Consider the following 21,704-nt stretch of genomic DNA (forward strand, 5'->3'; position numbering starts at 1 on the left):
AAAGCAGTGTGGCATCTGCATGAAAACATTGGTTATTTTGGTGTCCGGTTGGAGAGCACAGGGACACACAGTAGGTTTTCTGAAAATCAAAGCTTTCTTCCTGAAATATATGGCCACAAAGGATGCATTTCTGGGAGCTGATGTTTCCTGGCTTACTCAAATAATAATGATGGTGTTAGGATCCTTCCAGAGCCACAGAACTCTTCTTTCCTTCATGCTCAATGCCAAGAACAGCAAAAGCCTCAATCAGTCTGTTAATGATCTTTGCCTCTATTCTTCTGAGTTTTGCCCCTGGGCTGCTGGTTTTCCCATCAGCGTCTGTCTGCTGTCCTTCAGTGGGGCACCCAGCACTGAGCAGAGTCCTGGGAGCAAGTGGCTCAGCCTTTGTTAATTAGGTTATCTGATTCCCCCCCACCCCTGGGCTAATTTTGTTTGAGATTTCACAGTGCTTCTAAATTTATGTATGTAAACAAACAGGGACACACTTTTCTTCAAGTCATTTTATTAGAATCAAAATTAGGAAGAGTTTTTAACCAGCATAACAATTGAGCAGATGAAAGATGTCATTGTAGGTGGGTGTTGAAAATGTTCACAGGTATCTCAGCAAAAAAAAAAGAAAAAAAAAAGAGGAGAGAGAGAAATTGCATTCACGTCTGACCTTGCCTGCCTATTTTAGTTTTTTAAGCTTTGGGTCACTGAATGAATGTGCGGCAATCTGAGGATAGCATGCCTAGGTTATTTTCTAAGGGAAGGGAAAATGATCTTCCACTGTTAGGTTCAGAAATAGCTAGAGTATGTTTACTTAAAAGTTCATAGGTAGTATATTATAATTCATTTTCTTTGTGAAGAGGGAGAACCAGATCAATCAGGACATCACTAATGAGCTATTTGAAATACTAGAAAATAGTATGGATTTAAATAAATTGGGCATAGGACTTCAGGTTTAATACTGGACACTGCTCTTATAGGACACTTGAGATTGTGTTAGTGTCCTAATGCTGCTACAACAGGCACAAATTTAGTGGCCTAAAAACAACAAATTGATTATTTTATGGTTCTGGAGACCAGAAACCTAACATGGATCAGCAGGGGAGCCCTTTCCAGGAAAACCTTCCCACCTCAAGATCCTCGAGATTCTTAACTTAATCAGATCCACAAAAATCCCTTCTGCCTTGCAAAGCAGCATGTTCACAGGCTGCGAGGGTTAGGACATGGATGTTTTGGGGGGACCATTATTCTGCTTACCATATTCGTGGATATCGTAGATAAATTAATTTACCCTTTCTGATCAGTTTTCTGATTGGCCTTCCTACAAATCTGAAGGAGTTAATTACAGCTGAGATCTACCGGGGTAAACCATGAATGTGAACCTGCCATTCTGCAGCAAGACCTCCCGTGAGAATAAGGCCTGCTGGTGTTGTGGAATCTGCTTTGCCCAAGGGAAACTTCCAGTGGGCACCAAATTGACGCTTCCTCCTTTCCCACTAAAGCCTTGCAAATGTAACATGTAGCTTACTACACAGAATCAAAAGCCGATTGCAGTAGTGTTTGTAGGCAACAGGGCTCTAGATGAAGCAGTTCAAATGCTGAACCTGTCCATTACTAAGTGTGTAATGTTGTATAAGTTCCTCATTTTCATTGTGCCTCAATTTCTGTATTTGAAAAAGAGATAACTTCTAGAACTGCTGTGAGATTAGGAAAATAAATTATGCAAATTGCTTAGCACATACCTGGCATAAGTTGTTGCCCAATTAGTGGTGGTCATGGTCAGGGTGTACCACAGGCCTGCCGTTGCTCTAGACTGTAGAGAACAAACATCAGAAATGAAAAGTGGCCACAAGCAGGGCAGAGAAAGCTGTGGGTCAGGCAGAAGACCAAAGCCATTCCCAGTTAATAAATGAGGCTGGCCACCAGCATCATGCAAGGAAAGTGGAATTCTGCACTTACAGTGAACTTGCAGCTTTTGCAGATGCAAAGTCTGAGAACTTAGTAATAAGCCCCCATAATGGGAAGACAAACTCCACCATGGAATGGTATGGACCATGACCTTCTCAGCATCATCGAAGAAGAGGGGTAAGGTCCAGAGGAGAGGGGTCCAGATCAGCTCAGTCCATAGGCAATTCCCTTAGCCATGCTGGTTAGGACTGACACCTTATCCACTATAATATTTGCAGCTATAAAAGAATTGTTAGTCTGCTAACTTACTCCCAAGTAATGGATAATGCCATCTTATTGCACAGTGTGGCTTTAGCTTCATTCTCAATAGTCTACTTTATTGTCATCCTAAGTCCTGATTTTAAAAACCTTCTCTACATGTTGTTTTATATTTATATACATATATATGAATTTAGTCCAAGTGGACTCTGTGTACTAAAAGCACTAATGTTTATTGAATATTTACTCTATGCCATTATAAGTGCTGACTGTCTAAAATATATTTTGCTGCTTATTCCTTGCAAATAACTCTGTTATACTTCTATTATTATCTTGAGCTTACAGATGTCCAAACTGAGACTGTGCCAGACTGAGTAACTGGCCACCCCTACAGAGCTTATAAGTGGTAGAGCCAAGAGGCCAGGCCAGGACTGCCTGTCACTAAGCTCTAGAGTCTGGTACCTACAGGGAGAAATCCTGAGTGATAATAACATGATAACAGGAACAACAACAACATTACTAAAGTGGGAAGATGTCCATATATGAAAAAAAGTGAGTTGCAGAACTATGCTTGGATTATGATTTGGGTTTTGTAAATTAAATAGGAATGAGTGTGCATTTATATATATATATATATATAGTTTTAAAACTTTTTTGGAAACTGATGAAAGTTATGGTCCCTTTTCCTTAGAAATGCTTATGTATACATACAGAAAAAATTTCACACACAACTTAGAAGTTCAGGGTAGGGATCTCTGATATATACATATCACATAAAATGAAATATCTGGAAGGATATGCACCAAATTGTTAATCATGTTCTTTAAGGCTGTGGTTCCCCAACCCCCTGGGCTGTGGTCTGTGGCCTGTTAGGAACTGGGCTCACAGCAGGAGGTGAGCAGCGGGCAAGCAAGTGTAGCTTCATCTGTATTTAGAGCTGCTCCCCATCACTCACATCAATGCCTAAACTCCACCTCCTGTCAAATCAGGCATTAGATTCTGCCTTATGGTGAGTTGTAGAATTATTTCATTATATATTACAATGTAATAATAATAGAAATAAAGTACACAATAAATGTAATGTGCTCGAATCATCCTGAAACCATCTGCCCCCTACCCCTGCCAGGTCCATGGAAAAATTGTCTTCTGTGAAACTGGTCCCTGGTGACAAAATGGTTGGGGACCGCTGCTTTAAGGGACAGGATTGTAAGATATTTTGCATATAATCCTTTAAGTTAGTTTTTCCTGTATGTTAAGAATAACTGAAAACAAGATGTTGGGGAGGGTCATAAAGAGCATTTTTGGCAACATCATCAGTAGTCCCCATCATGAACGAGATGTGTGCATGAGACTTTCGGTGGAATTCTTTACATGAGAAGCAAGGGACCTTTCTGGCCAATCCTTTGTGCTCTGTGGAACTGAACCATAAGTGAGGTTAATGCTGCATTGCAGAGGAAAGGAGCAGAAGTATATTGCAGCAGAGATCTGTATGCTAAGCAAATTATCCTTGAGCTATTGTTTGAAATGACCTCTTAATCTTCATTTCAGCTCAGTCTGGCACTAATTGAAATGGCTGTTTCCAGGGCGCTCTGGTGCTAAACAAGGGGAGTTTCCTTATGCTCACGACTTTGCTCACTGTTGCCGTCCCTGCCAGTTGATGTGTCACGATCGTCATCTCACATAGTAACGCTAGGTTTTGGAGACACTTTCTCTCTTCATTCCTACTTCCTCCTCCATGTATACACCCCACTCCTCTTCAGTGCAGGGCTCCCATACGCTGGATAATCAAATCTTATGCTGAGCATGAACAAAGATTCCAGGAGCATCTTACTTTTCCTCAAGAAAAAAATGTTTAATCATGCATTTTTTTAAAAGGAATCTGTAATATTGCAGCCTGATTTATTCTTGGTATAATCTGGATTTTTGCACATGGTAGGGTTTGACGGTAGCTGGGGACCCCAGTAGTTCTCATTGCCAAGGAGAGTGGTGAGCCCTTCCCATAGCATTTCATTTCTAGAACGTTGTCCCCCCTCACTGTAATGTAGCAACTTCAGGAGTAGCAAATATTTATGAAGCTCCTTAAATCCACACCAATCTGCTGGGTAAGAAAGAGCAGGATTTCTTTCCACTCCCCTGCTCAACCTGAAAATAGAATTTGCATGCTATTCTTTGTTCCCCACCTTGAACGTGATGTAAGTTTCACTCGCATGCAGTATGGTGTATAGAAGTCTGTGTTAGGATATGTGTATTATACATCTCATTCCAAACGGTTGGACCACAGAAAAATACAAGTCTCTTTGCATACTGCTCTCTGTGATCAGGAGCTTCCTACATGCTGATGAGAATCCTGATGGTTCACGTTTACCTGGTGCAGGATGCAGGCTCTGTGATCAGCAGACTCTAACATGGGAGGCAACATAGTGTAGTTGTCCAGTTCCAGTGTTCAGGTTAGAACAACCTGGGTTTAAGTCCTGACACAGCCTCTTACTGGCTATGGTTTTATAAAGTGTCTCACTTCTTTTAGCATCTGTTTGCTTGCACGAAAGAGAGGTATTAATATCTACACTGCAAAACAATTAGGAGGATTAAATTGGGTGTCACATGCAAAGCACCTTCCACCAGCAGTGAAGTGCTCCATAAATGGAAGCTAATTACATTATTTACAAGCTGTTAGCGCTCCCATTTTTAAAAAAATCCAAAAAACTTTCTCTTGACCCCGCTTTCTCTGCCATCAACTGTGGTGTTTTCCTGCACCCCTTTCAAGCAAAGGTCTTTCAAAGAGGCCCATGCTATTTACCTCTGACTTCCCTCCTCACATTCATTCCTAAATCCACTCTGATGGGGCTTTGGCCCCACTTACTTCTCCAATGATACTTTTCTTGTCAATATCACTAGTGGCCACTGTAATGCTAAAAGTCATGGCATTTACCAGTCCCAGTGACCCGTCAGCAGCATTTGGTAGAGGAGACCCCCTGCCATTGATAGGCAGTTGCATCCTTACAGTCGCAGCCCAAGCCAAAAACCTTGGAGTCTTCCTTGATTCCTCTCTTCCTGTCATATCTCACATAAAACCTGTCAAAAAATTCTGTTTACTTTCAAAGCATATCCAGACTTCAACCAAAGCTTGCCATTTCCATTGCTAATACAGATTAATTAACTATTACTACCCTAATTGAGCCATAATCATTGTTCAAGGACATCTATGGGAACACCATATTTAAAATTGCTGCCACCAGTATTCCTCATCTCCTTTGCTCTAATTTTATCCATAGCACTTATTACTTTTTAATATACCATACAGTTTTCTTACTTATTCTGACTGTCATTTTTCTGTTAGCTTCAGGTAAAATACCTAGAACAGTGCCTGGTACATAGTACACATGCGATAAATATTTGTTGGATGATGCATTGCCATTGTAGGGATAAAGAAACTGGGGCTTAAAGGAATTAAGTGATTTGCCAAAGTCACACAGGAAATAATAAAGCTATTCTAAAGCAGTACTTAACAGATTCATAGGCAAGAAGTGCTGATGTTGGGTGTTTCCACATTACTATTGTTAGGCATCTATTCCCTAATTTTCATTGGAGGTAGACCTTGTCTAGATAGCAGTGTCTATAGACTAGTGGTAATTTACATGACTATGTTCGACCATAAGCTAAGGTTTATTGGGTTGTTCTTATCTGTAGGCCTTTCAGTCAGCTGATAAAAATCCCCTTGTTTTGAAATATTTCAATCTTTCAGAAATTAATAGATCAATATTAAGTTCCTCTTGCCTTTTTTAAAAACTCTTAAGAAGCCAAGCCAGGCATCACTTTGGAGCTTTCCTTCTAAGTTAATCCTTTTATCTTTTTACGATACTTATAATAGTATTAGATTACCTCGCCAGAGCAAAATGGGTTTTGTGATTACATATATCTTTGTATTACAATCCACACATATGGAGCGATCCCTTACTCTATGCGGGCTCCGTGCTGGTTGGGGAAGTAAACAGGCATCCAGAACCGCCTGGTCTGCTTGGGCAAATGCATATGCGATAGTCGGGATATTGACTCAGCTGATTTAGCAGAGACTGAATAACAGTGGCTTACACAAGACAGAAGGGTTTTCTCTTGAGCTGTCTTGTCCGTCCCAGCTGGTAAGCAATGAAGGGAGAGGAATTGGTGCCCCCCAGAGATCACTGGGGCCCAACTCCTTCCATGTTTTTGCTCCACCATCCCCTACTGCGTTGTTCTCATCAGATGGCAGAATCTGGCTTGTATTCCCACACATGCATTCCAGGGCCTGGGATGGGGGGAAGAGGAAAAGTGAGCAAGTGGCTTCCTTCTGAAGATATGACCCAGACGTACGTGTCACTTCTGCTCACATCGGATTGGCTGGAACTCAGTCCCGTGGTCACACTGGAGACCCGCCGGGCAGCATAGTCTGGAGGGCAGCAGCACACACACAGCTCAGGGGAGTCTATCATCAGTAAAGGAGGAGGGAAGAGTGACTATTGGGGACCAACTAAGTCCTTGCTTGGCTATATTTGTAAATATCTCTGTCACTTGCAACTAAGTAATAAGATCTGAAAGGGCAGGGCTGCATTTTACACTCTCAGCACCTTGAACATTTTAAGTTGTTGATAAATATTTTTTGATTAGGGGATTTGGTTAATGCACTTTTATCCAAGAGATTTCATGGAGAGTTTTTATTAAAATGCCCCAAACAAACACTACTCGATCGTAGGGTAAATACTGTAGGAAAATAAATGTCACAGGGCAACACAGTCATAGAGAGGTTCTCCAAACACCTACACACCCCTCCATTCTAAGCCGGAGAGGCCGCCCGTAGTAAACCAGATGCAAAAAGATAGACTCCAGCTAAATGGATTCACGTTCCAGCTGATCAGCTGCCTCATTAATGCACCCTAAGATGAAGCCTCTGCACCAGCAAATTTGCTGACCTAATTTTGAGGACTAAAAGACAAAGCTAAGTGTGGTTTCATGGCATGCCACATTCCTTTCTTAATTCATCATGCTTCATGGGAACCAAGATCTCAGGCTTCCCCTCCCCCAGGTAGCAGTGAAGCTGGTAGAATTGTTCTCTCCAGTCCATAAGGAAATGAAAATGGATCCTGCTGGAGGAAGTAAATAGAGCAGCAGTAAAGCATCCCTCCCCTTTGAATCTGAACATCTGTTCAAACTTTTCACAGCTCCCAGGAGGAAGGGGACAGAACACAGGGCTTCAAACTAAAAAGGGAAAACTTCATCCATTTGCACCCTGCTAACTTGAAATTTATGATGATTTGACCTGACTTGGCCCTTGGTTTATCTCCATGATGCCTTTGAAGAAGGGCCAACTAGATAAATAAATATGATAAACAAGAGTAGAGAGGGTGATGTTTATCATATTCATGGGAGCAAACCTCTGCAGGACTTCATGAAAAAGTTGAATTTAAATGACTACCACTTATGCCAAGTGAGATATAGATTCAGTAACACAGGGCCACCCCTCAATTTGAAAATTTATGTTTCATGTAAAGTTGGGTTACTCTATGGACTTGAAAGAAATGCTGTGCTCTGTGGTTCTGGAATTTCACTAATGCACACTGGCCTTTCTTGCTAATCTGAATTAACAAGAAGTTAGCTGCATCTGGTTGAGACAGCCAGACACTCTCCTGGAACCTCAGCCACCCCTAATCCAAATGTCAGTTTACACTTACTTTAGGATGAATGGAGATCTCTTCCCTCTCATGTTATCATCTGTCCTTCCCAGAATATTTAGCAGCGTGGCCTTTGGCCAATCCTTTCCTTCTTCCTAGTGTGGCAGGCTCTGAGTGGGGGCTGCTCAGCGGGGCCCCCAGCTGGCTCTTGTTTCCAGCTGCATCAGAGCCCACTGGCCTGAAGGCAAAGCTGCAGAGCGATAAGTGTTGTAAAAATAAAGCCCGTTGCTAGCCAGGAGTGGGAAATTCAGGCTATGTGTTCTTGGCGTGACAAATTGTCAATACCAGGAGTGTTCTGCTGGGAGAAATGGATGAGATGTTCTCTAACGGGGCCTAATCTGTGTGTTGTCAGTCAGGACATTCTCCCTTGGAGAATCATGTCAGAACCAGGCTGATGGGACTGGAGCCATAACCTGGGGTCAGCTCGTTTACTGGCCACCATCTTGACTTGACCAACCCCTTGGGGTCTAGAGTGGCCTTGGGAACCTCAGGGTCAGAGTGCAGGAGCGGCTGCCCTTGATTGCCCTGCTGAGGGAGAGTAAGTGTTGGAGATTGTTTAATCAGGGATCAGGCCAGTCTCTCCCCCACCTCCCACTTTCCACGTGCCCTACTGATAATAATGTTTTCATCCACACTCTGAGCAACAGATATTGTTACTCACATCGAGCTCTGGAGGTAGCTGTACATTTTGATGTTTTTTATACAAAGAATGTGACAGTAGCTTCTGAAAATTCAGTATAGTCACTTAACTGGTAATTGGTAATTTTGTCTGGTCTTCTTTGGGGATGGATGTCTCACTGTCTCACTCCATGACTCTCTGCTCCTTGCCCTCTGGGACTCTTTATTGTATGGCTGAACTGAAATAAGAGTAGGAATAAAAACATTGCTCTCCCAGCCCTGACAGCAGACAGGTCCCTGGGACACCCTCAAGACCCACCTTGAATTCAGATGAGAGCTCCTTCCAGAAAAGATGTGGTATGTTTTCTTTATTGCTTAACATTTTATTTCTTACAATTGTCCCCATCTATGTATGAGGATATTGAAGGCAAGCCCCTGCCTCCTTCCTCCTCCTCCTCCTCACCACCCTCGTCCTTCCTCTCTTCCTCCCTCCCTCCTTTCCCCTTCTCCCTCCCTCGGTTTCTTTGTCTTTAAAGACACTGACAACCTTTCTGGCATGTTGCCTGGGCCTAGGAGAGAGAATCTTTGTAAAAATGTCTTTTAGCCATTGGCTGGGAATCACTGTATAAATCAGCAGGACACTGTTGTAAAACTTTCTCATTATCAACATTCACTACTGTTTCATTTTATGAATGCTTCTTTGTCTTCCAAAAAGCATTTCAGATTAAGCAATGCTGTTATTGAAAATGTGGGAGTTTTCTCTGCTGGTATGCTTGGCTGGTTGAATTGTAGATGGTTGCCACAAATATTACAATGCCAGGTTCCTCTAAATGAGTTAAGAATATTAATTTATGAAGTGGCTTGGAGATAGAAGTGGGGAATTAGCTTCCTTATTATCCAATTGAGCCATCGGGTTTGTACTTTCTGGTGAAAGAGCTTTGAGATCTACATGTGGCTCAACTCTCCAATTTAAGTAGAGACAGATCCTTCCTATTATTGGATTCAACTTAAATTATCCAAAAAAGTTGTTTTATACATTCTGTGTGCCAGCACTATGCTGGACACTAGAGATGCACAGATATATAAAAACTGGGCCTGCTGCTAAAGTATTCATACTCCCGCAAGGGAACTCTCATCTGTAAACAGCCACTCTGTTGCAGTGCGGTGAGCACTATAGTAGAGGTGTGAGTGTGACCAGGCACATGCCTAGAGTGAGAGACACATGGGGGCGGGAGGGATGCGGTGCACATGGTAAGAGCACCTGGTCTCTGATGACAGGCATATGGGGTTAAATAAAGAGTTCTGGAGAGCAAAGATCTGCCATCTTTAACTGGGTGAACAAGTTATGGAGTGAATTAACACGTAACTTTCATCGTGATGGGGACTCAGAGAACTACTAAAATGTCATTCAAAGTGTTCAAGACAGTGTTTGACAGCCAGAACATGCTCAGTCAATGGCACCTTGTCATTGGAGAGCAAGAAATCATTTTAGGCTTTGCTTGGTGGGAATCTGGCAGTGTGAGTAGGGGAATGGGGCTGAGACATCACCAGGACACAGCCTGTGGAGGCGAGGGCTCGAGGTCCGCTCAAGAAGACCAGGAGTGAGTGGGGAGCAACAAGGCAGGTTGGGGCCGGACTGAGAAGCCATTTGCACTGTCAGACCACAGGACCGAACTTGACATTGAGGACAGTAGGGAGTGATTGGTGTTGCGAGCAAGGAAGTGGCATAGAGAGATATGAGTTTTAAAAAACAGCCTCTCTGATGGCTGTGTGGGGAAACTAGTTAGGAAATGACTGCTCCAGTGCAAGCAAGAAATTATGTTCACTTTTACTCCACCGTTTTTGCCGAAGGACTGCTGTGTCCCGGGGACTTTGCTAGGTATAGAGATAGAGAAAGGGGAAACACTACAATAATTTTTTATCCTGAGATAAAATTGATAAGAACCGGTGACCACCTAGAGATGGGGTGGTGAAAAAGGACAAGTGAAAAATCATTTCATGGAAAAATGAGATTTTTTGGAATGTTGGAATCCAAAATACTTAATCGCATGTGGGAAGAAAGACAGCCAATTTTCTTCTTGCCCTTCTCTTCCCCTTCCTTCTTATTCTTTGGGAAAAGAAGTCGCAGGAGCCAGTGAGGACCAGCCCTCTCTGAGAAGTTGCTCCGGCAGCCTGGACACAATCTGGATTAACTTCCAGAGAAGTCATAAAAATTGAGTGAACAGGGGGAAAGGAACAGATAGCTTCACCCAGTATTCTCATAGCTCCCCGTGGCACCTAGACTATTCAACTAAAGGGTGAGTAGCACTTGACTTTGGAAAGTTGTTTTCCTGTTGAGAAGGAAATGTAATGAGAGGTGATATTGAATAATGGAAAATATGGGGTTATTTGATGAGCAGTTGAGGACAGGATCTGGAGGTCATTGTAGGTAAACAGTGGGAGGGAATGGGGATGTGTAACTATTGACATGGAACTGAAGAGGAAATGAGGAGAGGAAAAAAGGATTCCAGCATGACATGGTTTTTGCTTATTGGAAAGATGTTGTTCATGAAGAATTATAAAACCTTAAAGAGAAGACAGAGATGTAAGAGACTAAGAAGGAGGCCACTGTTGTCTTTGAGTATGTTAATCCTTCCAGAAGTTATCAGCATCACCCTTATTGGAATGATGGCCATGGATACCGTGGCATAATTTATTGTGAGGGCTGAATAAGAGTCAGTCAGTACCTTACGTGTTGCATAGTAGAGATTCTAAGAGAACAAATTTAATCATAAAACAAGACATATCATGCACATTGAGCCAAATGCTTAGCAGGAAAAGCTCATGCAGCCAGATTCTCTTGTCAGAAGTACATGCAACTTTTGAGAAGTACTCACAAACCTTGGTGCTGGTGAAGTTGCATCCGTCTTGTTTTTAGTTAATTCCTCAGAAATCCCATATACCCTGTTAGCAGCAAACCAGTATCTCTGCCTTATTCTTTTTACTCCTCTCAATTGTTCAGAAATCTCCAGGGCTTGCTCAGTTCATAGATGTCCCCTGACTTCCACATGCCTGGTGGAGATTGCTGATGTCTCATTGCTCTGTCCTGCACTGGTTTCTCACCACCACACAGCGGCACTGTTGAACACAGGCTGGGTACAGTCTTACAGTCATTGCCTGTCCATTGCTACAGAGAATCCTAAGTGGTCCTGCCGACCACTCAGGCTAAGGGAATGTCCCAGCCAAGAAGGTTCCCCTACCCAGCAACTTCTCAGGACTCAGGACAACCCCAGTTGTGCTGAGTCAAGTCCTCTTAATGATGTACCACCTCATGGAATATTTTTCCCAAGGTCTTCCACCCAAACAGTGAACCAGCTTTTCTATTCTCAAAAGAAATGATCTTGAAATACTTATCTCTATAAACAATGGAACCACTAGCTATACATTTATACTCATCAATGACGCCACTTCTAATCTGATATTTTGCCATTTGTCTAAGAGGGACAAATTTAATCCTTGGTAGGTCCCCACTGATGACACTTCAGTACGCATAGTTGGTTAGGAATTGTTTTGCTTCCTATTCTCCCCACATCAGTCATGATTCCAGAACTCAAAGTAGTGAAAGCTGAGCTCACGGTGGTATTCAACCTGCTGGGAATCCCTTGTTGTCACCACTGTGTGTTTCCACGGGTAACAGACAGTGGTTTACCATGTGTCCCCAGTTTCCCAATACATACATATTCACACAGGACACAGAAGCCAAAGGCACATGGTTAGCCACAAAAGTTTGCTTTTTCCTAGTTTTCTGTTTACAAAGGGGTGTTGATCTTCAGTTGAGAAGGATTTTAGCCAAGAACAGCAGCTAGATGGTAGGAGCAATGTTACAATGTATGTCCCTGTTTTTTCCAAAGCCTATTCGCCTATTTCTGCTGGCAAGCCTCAGGATGTGAGATGCAGGCTTGAAACAGGCTGCCAGCATGGAAAGAGCAGTGATAGAAGGACAAGGGATTCTGAGAGTCAGGAGAAGGTGAATGTGGAGGAAAGAGGTGGAGAGGTGTCGTATGCATGGAAGCTCTCTGTGTGCCAGCTTTGGGCATGAACCCTGACGGCCGTTGGATCCATCTTTAGCTAAAGACAGCTGTGCTGGGCATGGTTGGCAGAGCATGGCTGAACAGCCAAACTGAGCCCTTGTTTACCATGATTAAAGTGACTATATTATTTACTGTCCAAGCAGGAACACTTTTCAGAATAAAAAGGAGCACTGTTAACAATAAAGTCAAGGCAACAGGTATAATAAACCTGGACTGTTGAGGGCAAACTAGGAGTTAGAGTCATCTGTATTTTGAAGGTACTTTATTTAAAAATTGAGCTTCTTAACTGTGAACAATGTGTTATTCTGATTGCTGTGGCAGCTACGAAATTAATTAATTAATTAATTAATTAATTTTAAAAAAACTGTGCCACCTCAAGGAATTGACAGTCTAGTTGTAGAGATGAGACTCATATACAAAGATATTGCCAGTTATCTTGAAGGTGGTATCTAACCGAGTGCCAAATATGTGACAGTCATAGGATGTGGTGTGAAGGGTAAAGGCCTTCGAGTTAGAAGACTTGCGTCAAGTCCTGGATCAGTCTTTAGCTGGGTGACTTGTACAAAGAACTTAATCTCTTTGAATATTCATTTATTTTTTAATTCATTTATTAATAATTATTCATTTGCTTGGTAAAATATGGACTTGCTCGGTGCCAGTGTATCTTGGTGGTAAAGAACACATTCTTTACACAGCGGCACCTGGGTTCAAGCTGCAGGTCTGACGCTACCTTTGTGACCTTGAACTTGTAATTTAACTCTCCTGAGTTTAAATTTCCTCATCTGTTAAATGGTGATAATACTTGATGTGGTTTTAATGTTTGCATCCCCCAAAGTTAGTAGGTTGAAATCCCAACCCACAAAGTGATGGTATCAGGAGGTGGGGACTTTGTGAGGTGATTATGTCATGAATGGGATTAGTGATCTTATAAAAGAGGCCCCAGAGAGACCCTTGCCTCTTCCACCATGTGATGACACAGTGAGAAGTTGCCATCTATGGACCAGAAAACAGGCTCTCATATCAGACACTGTGTCTGCCAGCAACTTAATCTTGGACTTCCCAATCTCCAGGACTATAAGAAATAAATTTCTGCTATTTATAAGCTACCCAGTTTATGGTATTTTTTAATAGTAGCACAAATGGACTAAGACAATACCCAACTCGTAGAGCTGTTATAAGCTATTGTAAATGAGAAAATAAGATGAATTTTGCATATGAAACATCCAACAGTTTCTGACATATAAAAATATCTCAAGGAATCATGGCTATAATTATTTCAGTTCCTGCCTAAACACCTCCCAGGGCTCTTAGGAAGATCCTATGAGGACATGAGGTGAAAGTGCTTCACGTGCTACGTGCTATGACATGCTGCACAAAGGAAAGACCTATGGTTATTACCAGTGGTTGGGACATTGTCTAGATCCTTCCCTTTCCCTATCTGGATGTTGTCCAGGATGTCAGCTACAAATAACAGATAACTCAAAATATCTTAAATAATACATACATACATAATCTCACAGAACAAGGAGTACAGAGGTGGAGTGTTTCCAGGACTGGTTAATTCCATGGCTTAATGATGTCATCAAGAGTCCATATTTCCACCCTGCTAATCTCAGATGTTGGTCACCTCACCTCTGAGTGACACACTGGCTGCTACAGTTCCAGGCATTGCATCTTTACCACACTACACACTAGGGGCAGAAAGAGACTATCTCTTCCTTGTGCCTTTTCTTAACATCTAAGAAGCTCTTATCAGAACCCCACTCCTACGCTTATAGACTTACTTGTAAGTCTCAGTGGCCAAAATTGGATCCCAAATCCCTTCCTAAGCCAGTCACTGGTAAGATAAAGTCCCTATAACTGCCTTAAGCTAAGGCACTTCCACCCTCCTGGGGCTGAGGATCCTTTCATCTTCCCCAAAGACATGGTATTGCAGAGGTGCAGAACACTTGAACAAAACCAAGTTTCTGCTAGTGGGGAAGTGAAAAGAAAAGGCTGTAGATAACCACCAGCAGTGTCTTACATACTCTCTCTCCAATCCCAGTCACTGTGTTCTACTAATTCTACTTCCAAAATAGTTCTTAAATCCACGCTGGCCTTTGTTCAGGTTCTCAACATCTCCTGCCTAGCCTCTTGATTCCTTCTCTCTATCCTTGTCCTGCCCATTTGATGTTCCCTTTGGCTACCACTCAGCTGTTTATACAGTGCAAGTCTGATTATACCCTCTCCTGTCTTAAAGACTCTTAAGATTCAATTGCAACCAACCAACGCTTTGAAGATGGTCCAGATGTTTTATTTATGTCTCTCATATCCCTGATGAGAGACAATCATGCGTTTGAGTTATTTGGGTGTTTTCTGTGCCTCCCACTGTCTTCTCTGTCCAGTAGGGTAACACTGACCACACGTAGCTATTGAGCACCTGGAATGTGGCTATCCCAAATTGGGATGGGTTGGAAATATAAAATATACTTTTTTTTTTTTTGGAGTCAGAGTCTCACTCTGTTGCCCAGACTAGAGTGCCATGGCGTCAGCCAACCTACAGCAACCTCAAACTCCTGGGCTTAGGCGACCCTTTTGCCTCAGCCTCCCAAGTAGCTGGGACTACAGGCATGCGCCACCATGCCTGGCTAAATTTTGTATATATATTTTTAGTTGGTCAATTAATTTCTTGCTATTTTTAGTAGAGACGGGGTCTCGCTCTTGCTCAGACTGATTTCGAACTCCTGAGCTTGAGCAATCTACCTGCCTCGGCCTCCCAGAGTGCTAGAATTATAGGCGTGAGCCACCGCACCCGGCCTAAAATATACTTTGAAAGATTTAGAACAATAACAAAAAAAAAAAAAGGGATTGTGAAATCTTTCATTAATGATTTTTTTAAATTGTTACATGTTGAAATGATAATGTTTTGGATACATTTTGGTTAAATGAAATATATTATAAAAATTCACCTATTTCTGTTTAACTTTTAATGTGGTGACTAGAATATTTCAAATTACACACAATGTCACATTTGTAGCTCGAATTATATCTCTATGAACTAGATTGCTAGCTCCTGCAGAGAGGAGGCTGAATCTTATTGATCACATCTGCTTTTCTTCTCCACCTCAGGATCCGTAAGAGCTGGACTCTAGTCAAAACGCTTTCCTTGGTTAAAATAAAGTATGAGAAAACTCAATTGAGGGATGAAAGAGCACTGGGTAATCTCACGTTATTTGACTCCTACTTTTGGCTTTCTGACACATGAGTTGTCTTTTTTGCGTTCTAACTTGTCTGAGCTTCTTTTAAAATTTGCCAGGTTGGGAAAACACTCTTTGCTGTGTTTACTTCAGGGCACTTAGTTGTTACGGACAAATACAAATTGAAAAAAGAGAGAAACTAGAATTCAAAAATCTTGATCAGGTTTGCTTTTCTCTATTAGTTTTTATGCTGTCTGCTTAGACATTCTTCAACAAATTACATTTTATATTTTAGAGGTAGTGGTGTCTCCATGACTACAACCTCTAGAATATTTTTACAGTTGTTATTAGGAATAAAGAAGCTGATACAAATTATGCTGTTTCTATTCAACTCCACTGAATTATAGCCGGCAGTTGCATTTTTTTGTGAGGATGAAAGAATTATATATTTTTTACTGTTTCTTATATTTTTAGGGATTATTTAGAAGACAAAGAAAATGAACATCTTCTAGAAAACATTTAGGAGAAAATATGTTTATAATGGCTTAATGAAAGAGAAACTTTTTATATTTAATGAGCAGAAATGAAGGAATTAAGTTTTATATTTACAGCAGCAGCAAAAAAAAAAAAAAATGCTATTGTTTGGGGAAAATCTTCTTTTTTCCAGAGATGCCTAGTGAACTTAAACTTCTCATGTGGAAATAAATAATATTCATGGTTATAAATCATGTTCTGAATAATGCAACAGGATTATTTGGTCAGTATCTGGTCAAAGGGCCCAGGCAGCCTTTGAAAGCAGAGTCCTGTCTGATCCTCCCACCTCTGGGGCAAGCCATCTCCCGAAGGAGCAGCAACAGTCAGGAGGTCCATTACTGTTTCAGAGGGACTGCTTTAATAAGTGCCCTTTGCCAGGTCTGGTGAAGGGCATTGTTTCCCTTGGCTTTGATCTTTTCTCAGTCACTAAGGAAAGTCCTGCCCCAGTGACATGTGGCTGCTGTGGCTGCCAGGAAGTTGGGGTGGAATTCCGGGCCCTCCCCTTCATGGAGTGATTATCCCTAGACAGCTGGGTGGTTTGTTGGTTTTTCTTTTCCCTTCCTTCCTTCCTTCCTTCCTTCCTTCCTTCCTTCCTTCCTTCCTTCCTTCCTTCCTTCCTTCCTTCCTTCCTTCCTTCCTCCCTCCCTCCCTCCCTCCCTCCCTCCCTCCCTCTCTTCTTTCTTTCTTTCTTTCTTTCTTTCTTTCTTTCTTTCTTTCTTTCTTTCTTTCTTTCTTTCTTTCTTTCTTTCTTTCTTTCCTTCCTTCCTTCCTTCCTTCCTTCCTTCCTTCCTTCCTTCCTTCCTTCCTTCCTTCCTTCCTTCCTTCCTTCCTTCCTTCCTTCCTTTCTCTCTCTCTCTCTCTCTCTCTCTCTCTCTCTCTCTCTTTCTTTCTTTGTCTCTTTCCTTCCTTCCTTTCTTGGTAAAATATACATAACTTAAAATTACCATTTTACCCATTCTTAGGTATATAATTCTGTGGCATGAAAGCACATTCACAATGTTGTATAACCACCACCACAGTCCATTTCCAGAACTTTTTTCATCATCCCAAACAGAAACTATTCTGAAGGAGATGAGAAAAATTTCCCCTTTGCCCCCAGAAAGTTCACTGAAAGATCAACTAACTATAAGGTGGATTAATAAGAGAAAGAGATTACAAATTTTTTCTGTGCACACAGGGAGAATCACAGAGTGATTATTCAATATCTCATCGGGATTCAGAAGTTTATATACCCTCATTTTAGAGGGAGGGTGAGATGAGGAATATAGGCAGTTCAGTGGAGTGGCAATACATTGTTATTAGGGAGGATGAATAGATACTTGGGAGAATGAATGGGTTGGGAGAAACAGATTGACTTGTAAATGACTCTCTTTGGAAATTAAATTAACCTGAGAGACAGGTATTATCTTTAAAATGGGTTGGGCCAGGTCTGGTTTCATTCTTGATCTTCTTTCCTGCAATATATTAGATAACAGGGAGGGGGAGGACAGACAATTGTTCTTCTTCATGGGTCCATCTGGTTCTCATGAAGATAGACAGAAAGCCCCTTCCAATGCCTGTTGATCTATAAGGGCCTTTAATTCAAAGTACTCTTATACCAAGGATTCATATTCAGCATGAAATTCCCCGAGCTCCTTCACTATGTATCCATGAAGTGCCAACTCCCCATTCATCCCTTTTTCCCCAGCCTGTGATGACTCTGTTCAACTTTGTGTTTCTAAGAATTTGCCCATTCTGGGTACCTCGTGTAAGTGGAATCATGCAATATTTGTCCTTCTGTGTCTGGCATCTTCCATGTGGCATAATATCATCAAGCTTCATCCACGTTGTAGCATATGTCATAACTTCATTCCTTTTTAAGATTGAATAATATTCCATTGTATTTCTATACCACATTTTGTTTATCCATTTATCTATTGATAAACATTTGGGTTGTTTTCATCTTTTGGCTATGTGTGGTTTTTAATAGAGCATGAAAACACATGATGACACTCTGGTCATTTTTACATTTGGATCTGTTTCTGTTGAAAAGGGGGATTCCAGGTGTTATGGTGCCTAAAATCTTTTAGCTTATGTACCCTTAAAAAAACTGCAATTGTTGTCGAAACTGGTCTAGGTCCAGCTGTTCATCGCATGAAGATCCAATAATTGAGACAAGAAGGATTGCCAAGGAAGAAAGGAATTCTTAACACAACAGATGTCTTACAGGGAAAAGGGGAGAAGCTGCCTCAAATCTGCCTCTTTGACTAAGGGAGATCCAGCACTTTCAAAGGAGGAGCCACGTGCCTTGGGGCAGGTCATGGTGTGTAGGCATTGGGGCAGGTCAAGCTGCATTGGGGCAGGTTATGGGGGATGGTGAGTTGTCAGGAAGTCTGCCCTGGGCCTTCAGAATTTCAGCTCCTTTGTCTTACAGAAAATCCACCATTTCTGGGAAACAGCTCAAAATGTCAGGTAGTTAAGGGAGAGGATTACATAGGGGACATTGAAATTTGTTCAATGGGGGCCCAGTTATACGATTTCCTTGCTGAAAAAGTGAAGCCACTGTGCAGAAGGCAGTCATCACATGGGACCTCTTTGCAGTTCCTATTTCCCAGGGCCAAGAGCAAACACCCCCCAGAGTAGGCAGCCCCGCCTCATTGCCTGGCAGAAGCCGAGGGTGGGGCTGGTCATCTCCCACCAAACATTGTAGGTAGAAAGGACTTTGGAGGATCTGATAGAAAACTACAGCCCAAGTGTTTTCTGTTGCTATTGTAAAGAGAAAAGAGAATTTTTAAAAGGAGAATGAAAGTATCCCTGTCTCTAGAATTGAAGCCACTTGGGGGATTGAGTGAACCCTTTGTTTAGGAGAGTGACATTTCTTTTTGGTGTGTGCCTGCTGGCATTTTATGTGTAGTGGAGTCAGTGATGTTGTAGCCATCATAGACCTGGAAATATCTAAATCCTGCTCTACCGACCGCCTCTTCTCTCCTTGGGGTTTCTCTGGGAGCTATAAATATACAGACCTTGGGGAACCAAAGTACCTTTTATCGCTAGTTGGCCAACCAGAGTGGGCCTCCCCGATGATCAGGTTGGAGTGGATGGGTTGGACTCCAGGCCCAGGTGAGGCCTCTTCCCCCTTTCAGTTATATCCCAGTGTTCCCACTATCCATCTGTGGGAGGAGAAGCGATGAAGGAGGTGCCAGAGATTTCTGCTTATCTCTAGAGCCAGCTGAAAGCAAGACATAGAGGCAATGTATTTGACTTTAACAACCTATAATCTTTGCATCTGGCAAATAGTGGCCTGGAGACTCACCCAGTGATAGCAGTGCCTATTGGAGAGTGACCTGAATAGAGCAAAGGGAAGGACAAAGGATTCTTCCTTCCTCTGTATGTGTACAGGCACTGGGATAGGGGTTTTATATATGTTTCTCCATAACAACCATATGTACTATGCACTCATTATTATCTCTGCGTTGCAGGTAAGAATACTGAGGCTCCGAGAATATAAATAAGCAGCCTGTCATATACACTTACTGGAAGAGCAGGGTTCTCACCCAGGTCTGTTGGACACTGTGGCCTGTGGTTGAACAGTTATTCCGTAATCATCCTTTTGTCAGACTTGGTTCCAGAGAGAGCTGCATGCGGCCCCAGGATGGCCACCTCAGTCAGTCCTCTTTCTAACCCTGTTCAGAGAGTAGGACGGAAATTCCGTGACAGGTCAGTTCGAGTAATAATTTTCGGTCCTTTGGGGAAGCACTGCTGACCATGGAGGCCATCCGTTCTGCAGAGCCACTTCTGAGGCTTAATTTAGAAACAATTGAAATGATTATAGCATAATTGTTTTAAAAGGAAAAGAAGAATGGACTTATTTCAGGGTAATGTGATTATTTTAAGGGTTTCTTTCTAATCCACAGTCAAGCCTGGTTAGAAATAAGTGTTGGGAAGCAAAGCAGTGGCTTCAGAAAGTTTTACCGAAGGGATTTTTAAAAGCACACGGAGTTAAACCCATGTAACTGACAAGGCACTGCTGCACAATTACGTTGACTCCGGCATACGGAAAACTCGCATATGCACACACGCACGCACATGCGTGCACCCACTCCAGGGTGAGAGGAGCGAGAGATTACACGTTACACAAGATTATCCTGTAGTACCAACAAATCTCACACGCTCCCAGGCCTTTAGAGCATCTAACCAAGTCTGTCCTCCAGGTCTGCTTGTCTCAATCTCCATGGTGTTATGGTTGTGTCAGCACAGAGACTGCGTAATGCACTGGTTGAGAACAAGAGTTCTGGGGTTATGCCCCCACATTTTAACCCTGACTCTACCACTTATTATCTGTGTGATCTTAGGTAATTCACTTAACCTCTCTGTGCTTCAGTTTCTTCATCTGTGAAATGGGGGTGATGGTAGGACCACTTCAGAGGGCTGTAGTGAGGACTCAGTGAGTTAGTGAGTGGGCAGCCCTGGTTCGTAGGGGGTGCTTTACAGGAATATGGTCAGTCACAAAGAATCACAGGGGCCAGCCAGAGCTCACCGTGGGCAGAGTGGGAGACAAGTGGGGAAATGTGTTTTTTTTTTTTATAACCTGGGCCTCTTATACACAAAGGACCACATGTCCAGACTTTTGTCATTCTTGCCACTACGTGTACATGTCAACTCATAGGGTTACACTGAGTGGGATGGCTGTCAAGCCACTCCAACTTGGGTCCCTGGACCACAGCACCGTTGGTGCACTGTGAGTTAATATTCTTTGTGATCCTACAATTTGCTCATGAACATTATAATTATAGTGCATTGAATTTTTACGTATTATAAAAGCATAAATTTGCTAAACGTCAATACTTAGAGTAAATCACGATTTTCATAAATGTGTTTTTCTTCACTTTTTAATAGTCCATGGGGACACACAACTAGGAAGGTGGCCAAGGCTTCAGAGTATTTTCTGAAAGGAATATATCTCATTTCCTTAGAGGAGGAAGGTCTAGTCCAGTGGTGGCAATTCGTTCAAATCAGAGCTTTTCTGATACGGTTATTAGTGTATAATAATCATTTATCCTCAAGCTCAGCGTGAAGAGGGAGCCCTGGAAAATGGGCTTCAGGAGAAGGTGATTTTCTGGCTGGGATGTGTAACTGGGGTTGTTTCCCCCTTGACCCAGCTGGGATGGAAGCACCCAGGTGCAAGTCTCAAAAACTCCAACCTTGGCTTGCCACGGGGAAAAGTCATTATCTCACACTCCTGAAAGTTATGGGTAAGGCCCAGTTGGTGGCTCAATAACATCACCATGATTTTCCTGTGTCTCTTTTCTCATGTCCTCAGCGTCACTTCATCCTAAGGCTTTGTGGTCACAAGATGACCACAGCAGTTTGAGCCATCACGTCAAACTGCGTAAGAAGGCTGTTCCTCTTCCTTGTGTCCCATCTTATTAGCAAGGAAAACTTTCCCCGAAGGCTTCTAGCAGTCATCCTTC

At 42.3% G+C, this 21,704-nt stretch overlaps 1 protein-coding gene across 9 annotated transcripts in view; it reads left to right on the plus strand.

The window, feature by feature from the left end:
* The window catches only part of NCALD (neurocalcin delta), a 410,511-nt gene that overhangs the window by 343,044 nt on the left and 45,763 nt on the right, over positions 1–21,704 (plus strand). The window contains exon 1 of one of the 9 annotated variants that reach the window (XM_012762057.3): positions 9,896–10,771. The exons of the other annotated variants lie outside the window; for them this stretch is intronic. The gene's annotated coding sequence lies outside the window, so the exon portion shown is untranslated. Of the gene's footprint in view, positions 1–9,895; positions 10,772–21,704 lie in introns of those variants that run through there. 9 annotated transcript variants of the gene reach the window in all.

This window comes from Microcebus murinus, chromosome 7 (genome assembly GCF_040939455.1).
Source record: "Microcebus murinus isolate Inina chromosome 7, M.murinus_Inina_mat1.0, whole genome shotgun sequence".
Taxonomy (NCBI): domain Eukaryota; kingdom Metazoa; phylum Chordata; class Mammalia; order Primates; family Cheirogaleidae; genus Microcebus; species Microcebus murinus.